The following is a 12,798-nucleotide window of genomic DNA, read 5'->3' as shown; positions in this document are numbered from 1 at the left end:
ATTCTGGAGTAGTTGTCAAACAAAACAATATTCGTCATAACCAAATTAAATTTCACATCTATAACTATTGATTTCGGCCATCAGGATTCTTCCGATGGCGAAAATTAAATTGTCCAATTTTTAATTTTCAAGTATTCTATATTGCAAGCTCAGAATTTGTTAACAAATTGCATCTGGTATATGGTAGTGCAAAAGCAAAGTCAGAAGGGAGAGAGAGAGAGATAAAATGAAGTTGGAGGAGAGGAAGTAGGAAGAAAAGAAGGGAGAGAGGAAAAAAAAAAAAAAAAAAAGGGAAAGGGAAAGGGAGGGCCAGGGGTTTTATTGCTAGTGGGGGAACTCTAGATTGTTTTGTGCCATAGGGCCAGTATCATCTCATATGTCTCTAGGTTGTGCGTTTTCAAGTAGTGGAATCTTTCCATGAGAAGAGTAGCGTCGACCTGAGTACGCCACTCCTCAATGGTAGGGGTAATCTGTGTTTTCCATTTTCTGGGAATTAATAACTTGGCCCCCGTGATCATTATCAGCAAAAGCGCTAAGCGCGCCACACTTTGTGTCTTAGGCAGGTTCAGGAATAAGAGTGTTTCTGGTGAGTTAGGGACCTTGATATTAAGGATTGCGGACATTTCCCCGAGAACTCCCGGCCAGAAGTTAGCTAGGTTTGGGCAATGCCACCAGATGTGTAGCAATGAACCGTCTGCTCCGCAGCTTCTCCAACAGGTGGAGTTGAGAGCCGGGAAAATTCTTTGCAGTCTCGTTGGAGTAAGATACCATCTGCAAAGGAGCTTGATGTGGGACTCCTGGATATATGCTGATACCGAGGACTTTCTGATTAGACCCAAGGCCTTGATCCAAGCCTTGCATTCGAATTCTGAGTTCAGATCCCTATGCCATTGGCTTGTATAGGTGGGGAGAGTGTCAGTCCCAGGGACGAGCAAAATTTTATATATCAACGAGATCAGATGTTTGGGGGCGTTTGCTGTATGGCAGAGAGCCTCAAAAGGTGTTAGGTCCCTGCCCATGTCTTGTTTGTTTCTATGGGTCTTTATAAAGTGAATCAGTTGGTTGTAATGTAGCCAAGAACTAAATATATCTGTGTGAATATCCTCCAGTCTGTCCCGTGTCAGTATGGACCCGCTTTCCGTTATGCTTCGCATCGAACCCTCCCTCAAGCTGTATGGTTTAGCCCTACGGGAGCCCAATTTATGGAAAGGGAGGTCAGGGTTCTCTATAATTGGTGTGAGGGGGGAATATCTTGTGGATATATGTGTTGTAGTGGCCAAGATGCCATCCCACGCTCGGAAGGTCTCTGTTAATAAGTGGTATCCTCGGATGACTTTAGGTCTTTTAGAGGGGGTAGTCCAGGCTAGGGTACCCAAGTTGTTTATTTTAAGGATTTTTCTGTCCACCTGTATCCAAGCCTTCTGCTCTATATTATGCGACCACTCGACTATCCTTTGTAGGATAACCGCGGATCTGTATGCTTTTAAGTCGGGGAGGCCTAACCCTCCCCTGTCTCTAGGTAGGTACATGGTACGTCTGGGGAGTCGGGGCTTGACCTTGGCCCATACATATTGTTTTATTAATCTTTGTAGCTGGTCTAAGTAGCCGGGCGGAAGGGCAATAGGGACCGTCTGAAAGATATAAAGAATCCTGGGGAGGATATTCATTTTAATGACTCCTACTCTTCCCAGCCATGAGATAGGGTTGTTGACCCAGGAAGAAAGATCTGCTGCTATATTGTGTTTAAGGTTCCCATAGTTATGTTTGAAGAGATCAGAGGGGTCTGGGGTGAGGTATATTCCTAGATATTTTAGCTTTTCATTGGCGACTTTGATATTATAAGTTTTTTGTAGGGATTGTATAATCTTGGGGCATGTGTTAATATTTAGAAGTTCCGATTTGCCGAGGTTGAGAAGGAAATTGGATATATCACCGTATGTCCTCAACTCTTTAAGTAGCTCAGGGAGAGATGTGTCTGCGTTTGTAATGGTGTAGAGGACGTCGTCGGCATATAAGGCCTGTTTGTATTCATCGTTTTCAATCTGTATACCTGTAATATTTTGATTCCGCCTAACTCTCTGGGCTAGGGCCTCTATCGACAAGGCAAATAATAGTGGGGATAATGGGCATCCCTGTCTAGTGCCGTTACTAATGGGGAAATACTCAGACAGCGTCCCGTTCACTCTGATCCTGGCGTTAGGACTCGAGTAAAGTGCAAAAACTGTGTTTAAAAAAGCGTCCTTAAATCCCATCTTTTCCATGACCCGACGCAGAAAAAGCCAATCGACCCTGTCGAAGGCCTTCTCCGCGTCGGTTGAGAATAGTACAATTGGGGGTTTTGAGACTCTGGCGTGGGAAATTAATTGAAGAACTTTGGCGGTGTTATCCCTGGCTTCCCTCCCGGGGACAAAACCCACTTGGTCATTGGAAACAAGATCTGGGAGATATTTATTAAGGCGATTCGCCAGAATTTTAGCTAACAATTTCATATCTGTATTGATTAAGGATATGGGTCTAAAATTTTCAGGGGCTTCTGGTTTTTTACCGGGCTTAGGGATGACAGTTATATGTGCTTCCAGGAGAACTTTGGAAAGTTGCGGGCTGTCCCTAAGGCTATTGAACAATTGAAGGAGAGGACTGGAGACCTCATCTGAGAATTTTTTATAGTAGGGAATAGTGAAGCCATCTGGTCCAGGGCTTTTTCCCGACGGGGAGTTTTTAATGGCTTGAATCAGTTCTACTTTTGTAATTGGGGAATCTAAGTATTCCGATGCCTCATTGGTTAAGGTTGGTAACCCTATGTCTTGGAGGTATGTATCGATTTTTGAGGCCCTGCAAGGCTGTGGGGATGTGCCTCCCTGTTGTTCTGGCCCTTCCCTAATGTTATATAAGGAGTAATAATATTTGTGGAACGCAGAGGCTATCTGCGAACTACTATAGTGACGGTGCCCTTCTTTAGTTTTAATCGAATGAATGTATGACTGCAGTTGTCTTTTTTTGATGGTCCTAGCCAAGATTTTTCCAGGTTTGTTCCCCCCCTCATAATAAAACTGCCTCAAGGAAAGTGCTTTCTTTTGGCGCATTTCCTCTAGATATTTGTTCAATTCAGCCTTTTTGGAAGATAGTTTGTTTTTTACATCAGCGTTAGAAGGGTCGGATTTGTGTGTGTTTTCTAAGGATTGTAGCGCAGTGAGTAAATCAGCGTATTTCACTCGGTAGCGTTTGTTAAGTATGGCCTTGTGTTTTATGAGAAGTCCGCGTATGACGCTCTTATGTGCTTCCCATACCGTCATGAGTGATGTGAGAGGTGAGGTGTTTAATTCAAAATATTCTCTGAGTGCCTTGCGTATGTCTTCTAGTATTAAGGGGTCGTCTAGTAGGGTGTCATCTAATTTCCACGTATGGTTTGTAATTGGGATGTCCGGCCATTGGACCATGCAGGTGACCGGGGCGTGATCTGACCAGGTGATATGGCCAATGTCACATTTTTGTGTGAGTGAGAGTCCATTAGCGTCAGTGTATATGTAATCTAACCTCGAATAGCTATTATGAGGTATAGAGTAAAAGGAGTAATCCCTTGAGGTCGGGTGTAAGGTTCTCCAGGTGTCATGCAGTGCAACCTCGCTTAAAATGGAGTTAACCTGTCGAATAGTATAGGAGGGAGTACAAGTGACTCCCCTTGAGGAGTCTATGGAGGGGTTGGCTACCAGATTGAAGTCCCCCGCCAAGAAGGTAATCCCCTTGGAGTGCTCCAAGAGGAGGTTTGTGACTTTTTTGATGAAGCCCCCCTGAGAGAGGCTGGGGGAATACACAGATGCTAGGGTGATGTAGTGACCATACAAGGTTCCTATAACTACTATGAATCTACCCTCTGGGTCTTTCTCAACCTGTGTTATGTGAATAGGCACTGACTTATGAAAGATGATTCCCACCCCTCTTTTTTTGCTCGTCCCTGAGGCGAACACCGCCCTTGAGTACGTTGGGTGATGCCATTTGGGTTCTTTCCCCCTCTGGTAATGAGTTTCCTGAACTAGAATAATTTGACTCTGTAACTTAGCAAGCTCCTTAAAGGCGATAGAGCGCTTTCCAGGGCTATTAAGTCCCTTTGCGTTTATTGTAGTGATATTTATTCCATGGTCCTGAAACCTGCTGGTCTTAGTTTGCCTAGTGGACATATTGGATTGTGTGAGGAGGGGGAGGGGGAAATAAAAAAAATAAAAAATAAAAAATAAATAAATAAATAAAAAGGTTTAGTAGTTAGGGAAAAGAAGAGAGAATTAGTCTAAGAGGAGAGAATAAAAGGAGAAGGAGATGATTAATGAAAGGATACACAGCAATCAAATTAATTTATAAACATTAAATGCAATCCTATCCTGCACCAACAATTTTAAGGGAGGAGATGTAACAAACAATTTTACAAAACAAAGAGAGAAAAAAAAAAGAATTCTGTAGCTCGACAATTTCAAAATTTGTAACAACAACAAAAGGGGAAAAGCCCCTCAACTGACGTTAGTTATAAGTAACTTTGTCACCCCAATTACTGCATTGGGGTGAGATAACATATTGGCACCTAAGAATGTTATATAACTTGTTGTGAGTCGGGTTTTGTGTGGTGCTAGGACTTCTCAACAATACAATTACAGTGTTAGAGGGAGATAGATATATGCGGCCATTTGGGCTAGGTTATAGCACTAAGTGATTGTTAGCGTACTAAGGTTTTCTCTACCTCTTATTTTGTTAACGGCCCTCGTGGGAAGCAGTCATACGCGGGCCTGAGCGGCCCGCGCAAAGGGCGGCTTCTGCTATGAGCGTACCTCTGAAGGGAGGTTCATAGTATGACCTAATATGCTTTTATTAAGGCGTGATCATAGTGACCGTCTGGTTGGCGTTACAATATGCAATAGTGTAAAAAGGGGCCGTTAACCTAGCAAATAGTTTTCACCTCATGGCTCGTACACCTTAGGGGTTTGCGCGTGCGTTCCTAGACACAAGCCTCTCCCCTTGTTATATCCCGAGAGGGATTTGCGTTGATACTGGAACTGGTAGCCTATCCTTAACCCTCTGTAAGCTAAGTCAAACACTGTAAACGCAATGACAAACAATAAAACAAGAAACTGTTAAGCTGTACATAATTCTGCGCTATATAAAAGAGCTGTTTAGTGGGTGTATGCACTGCTTTCCAACATATCGTCTATGGTCTTTCAAACAATGCCAGTGCCGCTTCAAGGCCCCACTATTGACAGATTTAGTGTACAGTACTTTACCTATTATTTACATGTCCTCAGCGACTATCCAGTGGAAGACTGGGAAGAAAGAGTTCCATCTTCTGTTCCTGCACTCTGTGATGAAGGATGTTGCAAAGACAAATTATCATAGAATTCTTTTTCGTCTGTTCCTGGCCTATATATGACAGTTTTATTGTTATAGTTAGCTATAATTGAAACAGGGAATCCCCATCGGTACTGGATCTTATGCGACCTTAGTGTGGATGTTATGTGGTTCAGCTCTCTCCTCTTCTGAAGGGTCACTGGAGACAAGTCCGTGAAGATTTGAATTTCTTCTCCAGCATGGGTTATGGGGTGTTTGCGTCTCGCCTCTTGGATGATTTCCTCTTTATCCTTAAATCTAAGGAATTTGACTATTATGTCCCGTGGCGGGGCTTTACTGGGAGGTTTGGGCCTAAGGGCCCTGTGTGCTCTTTCAAGTGGTATTTCTGGGGCAGATGGATTATTCTTGATGATTCTGAATAGGGCTTGCAGATAGCCCTCAATCCCCTGCTGGGCGACAGTTTCAGAGACTCCGCGAATTCGCAGGTTGTTCCTGCGGCCCCTGTTGTCGAGGTCTTCGATTTTTTCGTTGAGATATTGTAGATTTTCGGAGTGTTGTCTCAGTGTAACAGAGTTCTGTTTTATAGAAGCAGATGCCTTGCTGAAGTTTGTTTCTACCTTGAGGATTCTTGAATCAAGCACGGCCATGTCTTTTCTAAGGTCTCCAAACAGGGCTTTCATCTCATCCATAATGCCTTTAATGTCCTCTTTAGATGATAAGTGTGTAATGTCCTCTTTAGTGAGGTATGCTGAATGACATACTTCCTTGCTGAGAGAAGGACCCTGCGACAGCGCCATTTCCTCCCTATTAGCCGATTTGTTAGAGTCTATAGGCTTTAAGTATTGAGATAGAGGCTTTGTGTGTGCAGATCTGTCAGTCCTGCTTGATTTCTTGCCAGGCATTACCTATTCTTGTTTGAGGAGTTTAGTGTATACCCAAGATAAATTGACTAACAGCCCCTGGCCTCTGACAGCGTGTTCATATGTTTTGGGTGACTATTAAAGCTCTTCTTTTGATGAGTAGCCCTGCAAGCTATTTCTTAACAGCCCCTTGTTAAGCTGAACTGATCACCTATTATGGGTGTAATCCTAAACCCTTTCAAAGACCGGGTCTTAGAGCAGTGTCACTTATTTGCAGCATGCGTGTTTTTGTGCTGCTTTGCCCTGCGTGTCAAGCGGGGGTCTTAGCCACGGGTCCTCTGTGTAAGGTCAGACTCTCGTTCCGCCAAGTCACTGCGGTGAGGAGCAACAGGCCTACCTGATGTAATCGGCAAGTGCCGATTCCGGAACTTGGGGTACGGATGCCTTCCCGGTCTGCTGGTTGTGTATATAGTGAGAGCCGTCCTCCGGATCTGTTGCGCTTGTGAGAGCGCTCGTTGTACAAGGGGCCCTGGCGGGTCTGCAGTCTCCTGTTAGTCCACTATTTCAGGTTGGGTCTTAGCGCGGGGCCGGTGCTTCCGCCTCGGGCGTAGGCCTGAGAGTTGCGGTCCTGTTTCTGACTTACAGAGCATACTGCGGTGTGATTAATTGCTGCCCTACCTACCAGCCACGACTCATATCTGCTTTACATTATTTTAAAGTTAAAAAAAAATTTTTTAAATCATTTAGCTAGTGTAATCTAATTTCTTTTTCCATCAGGCCTGTGTGTTTCTGGCCCACATCATATAGTGTGACACAGATAAATAGCTCTTTTTTCCACCACTTATATCTGGTGTAACAACATTAGTGTAAATTAAAAAAAAAAAAAATTTTTTACATCAGTCCTCTTCTAGTGTTATTTAATTTTAGTTGCCAGGCCAGCCAGGCTGCTATTAGTGCCAGCCTGTGTGTCAGGCTGCCAGCATATACTGTGCCTACTTCCATCCTCAGTGCCAGTCCACGACTCCTATCTGGTGTAACATTATATTAATTTTTGTAAAAAAAATTTTAATTTTATTTAATTTTAATTTTATTTAATTTTAGTTTACAGGCCAGCCTGCCACCACTAGTGCCAGCCTGTGTGTCAGGCTGCCAGCACATACTGTGCCTAGTTCTATCCTGAGTGCGATTACTCCTATCTTTTGTAACTTTTTTTTTAACTTTTTTAAAAACAAACTGTTACAACAGTCTGCTATTGTTATTTAATTGCAGTTGCCTGTCTGCCAGCGTGTGTGCCAGGCCCACTTTCCAACTAGTGCCACGAATCATATTTGTTATTATAACAGTAGTGTAAATATTTAAAATAAAATCTTTTTTGACTGTGAATCATCATCCTGCTAGTGCCATTGAATTGCAGTTGCCTGCCTGCCAGCGTGTGTGCCAGGCCCACTTGCCAACTAGTGCCACCAATCATATTTGTTATAACAGTAGTTTAAATATTAAAAATAATAATTTTTTGACTCTGAAAGATCAGTCTGCTAGTGTAATCTAATTGCAGTTGCCTGCCTGCCAGCGTGTGTGCCAGGCCCACTAGCCAACTACTGCCACCAATCATATTTGTTGTAACAGTATTGAATTTTTTTTAAATCATAACTTTTTGGAATGTGAATCATCAGTCTCCTAGTGCCATCGAATTGCAGTTGCCTGCCTGCGAGCGTGTGTGCCAGGCCCACTAGCCAACTACTGCCACCAATCATATTTGTTGTAACAGTATTGAAAATATTTTAAATCATAACTTTTTTGACTGTGAACCATCAGTCTCCTAGTGCCATTGAATTTCAGTTGCCTGCCTGCCAGCGTGTGTGCCAGGCCCACTAGAGAACTTCTGCCACCAATCATATTTGTTGTAACAGTATTGAAAATATTTTAAATCATAACTTTTTGGACTGTGAATCTTCAGTCTCCTAGTGCCATTGAATTGCAGTTTCCTCCTGCCTGGCAGCGTGTGTGCCAGGCCCACTAGCCAACTTCTGCCACCAATCATATTTGTTGTAACAGTATTGAAAATATTTTAAATCATAACTTTTCTGACTGTGAACCATCAGTCTCCTAGTGCCATTGAATTTCAGTTGCCTGTCTGCCAGCGTGTGTGCCTGGCCCACTAGCCAACTACTGCCACCAATCATCTTTGTTGTAACAGTATTGAAAATATTTTAAATCATAACTTTTTGGACTGTGAATCTTCAGTCTCCTAGTGCCATTGAATTGCAGTTGCCTGCCTGACAGCATGTGTGCCAGGCCCACTTGCCAACTAGTTACACCAATCATATTAGTTGTAACAGTATTGTAAAAATTTAAAATAAAACATTCTTAGACTGTGAATCATCAGTCTGCTAGTGCTATTGAATTGCAGTTTCCTCCTGCCTGGCAGCGTGTGTGCCAGGCCCAATAGCCAACTTTTGCCACCAATCATATTTGTTGTAACAGTATTGAAAATATTTTAAATCATACATTTTTTGACTGTGAATCTTCAGTCTCCTAGTGTCATTGAATTGCAGTTTCCTCCTGCCTGCCTGCGTGTGTGCCAGGCCCACTAGCCAACTTCTGCCACCAATCATATTTGTTGTAACAGTGTTGAAAATATTTTAAATCATAACTTTTTGGACTGTGAATCTTCAGTCTCCTAGTGCCATTGAATTGCAGTTTCCTCCTGTCTGTCAGCATGTGTGCCAGGCTCACTAGCCAACTTCTGCCAACAATCATATTTGTTGTAACAGTATTGAAAATATTTTAAATCATAACTTTTTGGACTGTGAATCATCAGTCTCCTAGTGCCATTGAATTGCATTTGCCTGCCTGGCAGCGTGTGTGCCAGGCCCACTAGCCAACTTCTGCCACCAATCCTATTTGTTGTAACAGTATTGAAAATATTTAAAATCATAACTTTTTGGACTGTGAATCTTCAGTCTCCTAGTGCCATTGAATTGCAGTTTCCTCCTGCCTGCCAGCGTGTGTACCAGGCCCACTAGCCAACTTCTGCCAACAATCATATTTGTTGTAACAGTATTGTAAATATTTTAAATCATAACTTTTTGGACTGTGAATCATCAGTCTCCTAGTGCCATTGAATTGCATTTGCCTGCCTGCCTGCCTGCCAGCGTGTGTGCCAGGCCCACTAGCCAACTTCTGCCAACAATCATATTTGTTGTAACAGTATTGTAAATATTTTAAATCATAACTTTTTGGACTGTGAATCATCAGTCTCCTAGTGCCATTGAATTGCAGTTTCCTCCTGCCTGCCAGCGTGTGTACCAGGCCCACTAGCCAACTTCTGCCAACAATCATATTTGTTGTAACAGTATTGTAAATATTTTAAATCATAACTTTTTGGACTGTGAATCATCAGTCTCCTAGTGCCATTGAATTGCATTTGCCTGCCTGCCTGCCAGCGTGTGTGCCAGGCCCACTAGCCAACTACTGCCACCAATCATATTTGTTGTAACAGTATTGAAAATATTTTAAATCATAACTTTTTGGACTGTGAATCTTCAGTCTCCTAGTGCCATTGAATTGCAGTTTCCTCCTGCCTGTCAGCGTGTGTGCCAGGCCCACTAGAGAACTTCTGCCACCAATCATATTTGTTGTAACAGTATTGAAAATATTTTAAATCATATCTTTTTGGACTGTGAATCATCAGTCTCCTAGTGCCATTGAATTGCAGTTTCCTCCTGCCTGCCAGCATGTGTGCCAGGCTCACTAGCCAACTTCTGCCAACAATCATATTTGTTGTAACAGTATTGAAAATATTTTAAATCATAACTTTTTGGACTGTGAATCATCAGTCTCCTAGTGCCATTGAATTGCATTTGCCTGCCTGGCAGCGTGTGTGCCAGGCCCACTAGCCAACTTCTGCCACCAATCCTATTTGTTGTAACAGTATTGAAAATATTTAAAATCATAACTTTTTGGACTGTGAATCTTCAGTCTCCTAGTGCCATTGAATTGCAGTTTCCTCCTGCCTGCCAGCGTGTGTGCCAGGCCCACTAGCCAACTTCTGCCAACAATCATATTTGTTGTAACAGTATTGTAAATATTTTAAATCATAACTTTATTGACTGTGAATCATCAGTCTCCTAGTGCCATTGAATTGCATTTGCCTGCCTGCCAGCGTGTGTACCAGGCCCACTAGCCAACTACTGCCACCAATCATATTTGTTGTAACAGTATTGAAAATATTTTAAATCATAACTTTTTGGACTTTGAATCTTCAGTCTCCTAGTGCCATTGAATTGCAGTTTCCTCCTGCCTGCCAGCGTGTGTGCCAGGCCCACTAGAGAACTTCTGCCACCAATCATATTTGTTGTAACAGTATTGTAAATATTTTAAATCATAACTTTTTGGACTGTGAATCATCAGTCTCTTAGTGCCATTGAATTGCAGTTGCCTGCCTGGCAGTGTGTGTGCCAGGCCCACTAGCCAACTACTGCCACCAATCATATTTGTTGTAACAGTATTGTAAATATTTTAAATCATAACTTTTTGGACTGTGAATCTTCAGTCTCCTAGTGCCATTGAATTGCAGTTTCCTCCTGCCTGCCAGCGTGTGTGCCAGGCCCACTAGCCAACTACTGCCACCAATCCTATTTGTTGTAACAGTTTTGAAAATATTTTAAATCATAACTTTTTTGACTGTGAATCATCAGTCTCCTAGTGCCATTGAATTGCAGTTGCCTGCCTGCCAGCGTGTGTGCCAGGCCCACTTTCCGTTTCCAACTAGTGCCACCAATCATATTTGTTGTAACAGTATTGTAAATTTTTATAAAAAAATTTTTTTGGACTAAGAAGCATGACTCAGCTAGTGTAATCTAATTGCAGTTGCCTTCCTCCCAGCGTGTGTGCCAGACAGGCCCACTTGCCAACTAGTGCCACCAATCATATTTGTTGTCACAGTACTTTTAATATTTAAAAAATAAACATTTTTGACTTTGAAACATCAGTCTTTTTGTTGTTGTCAGGCTCACAGCGTATACTGTGCCCACTTGCCCAGTGCCACGACTGATAATTTGTTTAATAGTATTGTAAGTGTACATTTAAAAAAAAAATTACAGGCAGAGGCAGGCCACCATGCAGGTTCCGTCGTGGTCGTGGTGCTGTGATTCCTTTAGACCCTACAAATATGCACATTGTTCAGACGCCGGGTGCCAGGGGGGACGCGAAAAGTTCGGAGGAGGACCTAGTTGAATGGCTAACACAGGACACTCAATCTTCTACAGCTTCCGCTCCTAGTCCTCCTAACCTTGACGCACCATCTACGTCCAGCTGTGCTTTGGGCACCTCTCAAGTGACCAGTGCCACTCGCCCGCCTGTCGCCACCACCAACACTAGCACCACAGCCGCTTCACTTGATCTATCACAGGAGTTATTGACACATCAGTTGGAAGAAATGAGTGATGCGCAACCATCATTGACAGAGGATGTAGATAACAGTGATAAGTCTCAGTCAGGCAGCATTACAGACATGGAGGTACGGTGTGATGATGATGATGTTGTACCCGCTGTTGTACCCGCTGCTGCTTCCTTTATTGATGTGTCAGATACAAGTGAAGCGGTTGATGATGATGTGTCGGTGGATGTCACGTGGGTGCCTGCTAGAAGAGAAGAAGAGGGGGAAAGTTCAGATGGGGAGACAGAGAGGAGGAGGAGGAGACGAGTTGGAAGCAGGGGGAGGTCGTCGCAAGGAGCTAGTGGCACAGTCAGACAGCATGCATCGGCACCCGGGGTCAGCCAGACAGCACACAGATGACCATCAACGCATGCTGTTGCCACCACCAGAATGCCGTCATCGCAGAGCTCAGCAGTGTGGCATTTTTTGTGTGTGTCTGCCTCTGACAACAGCGATGCCATTTGCAACCTGTGCCAAAAGAAACTGAGTCGTGGGAAGTCCAACACCCACCTAGGTACAACTGCTTTGCGAAGGCACATGGTCTCACATCACAAACGCCGATGGGAAGAACACATGAGTAGAAGCAGCACACAAACTGAAAGCCGCCCTCCTCCTCCTGCTCCAGCATCTTCAGCCACGTCAACCACTGCTGTCCTCCTTGCCCCCTCTCAACCATCCTCCACTGAGTCTCTCTTACGTAGCAGTTCCTGGTCATCTGCCCACAGTCAGGTGTCTGTCAAGGACATGTTTGAACGTAAGAAGCCAATTTCTCAAAGTCACCCCCTTGCCCGGCGTCTGACAGCTGGCTTGTCTGAACTCTTAGCCCGCCAGCTTTTACCATACAAGCTGGTGGAGTCTGATGCTTTCAAAAAAATTGTATCTATTGGGACACCGCAGTGGAAGGTACCTGGCAGAAATTTCTTTTCACAAAAGGCAATCCCAAACCTGTACTCTGTTGTTCGAAAGGAAGTAATGGCATGTCTGGCACACAGCGTTGGGGCAAGGGTCCATATGACCACGGATAGCTGGTCTGCAAAGCATGGTCAGGGCAGGTATATCACCTAAACTGTGCATTGGGTAAACCTGCTAACGTCTGACAAGCATGGAATGCGTGGCTCTGCAGAAGAGTTGGTGACACCGCCACGACTTGCAGGCAGGCCTGCTGCTACC

Source organism: Bombina bombina, chromosome 2, assembly GCF_027579735.1.
Source record: "Bombina bombina isolate aBomBom1 chromosome 2, aBomBom1.pri, whole genome shotgun sequence".
NCBI classification, from domain to species: Eukaryota; Metazoa; Chordata; class Amphibia; order Anura; family Bombinatoridae; genus Bombina; species Bombina bombina.
The sequence above is the reverse complement of the archived record's forward strand: the minus strand, read 5'-3'. Positions refer to the sequence as shown.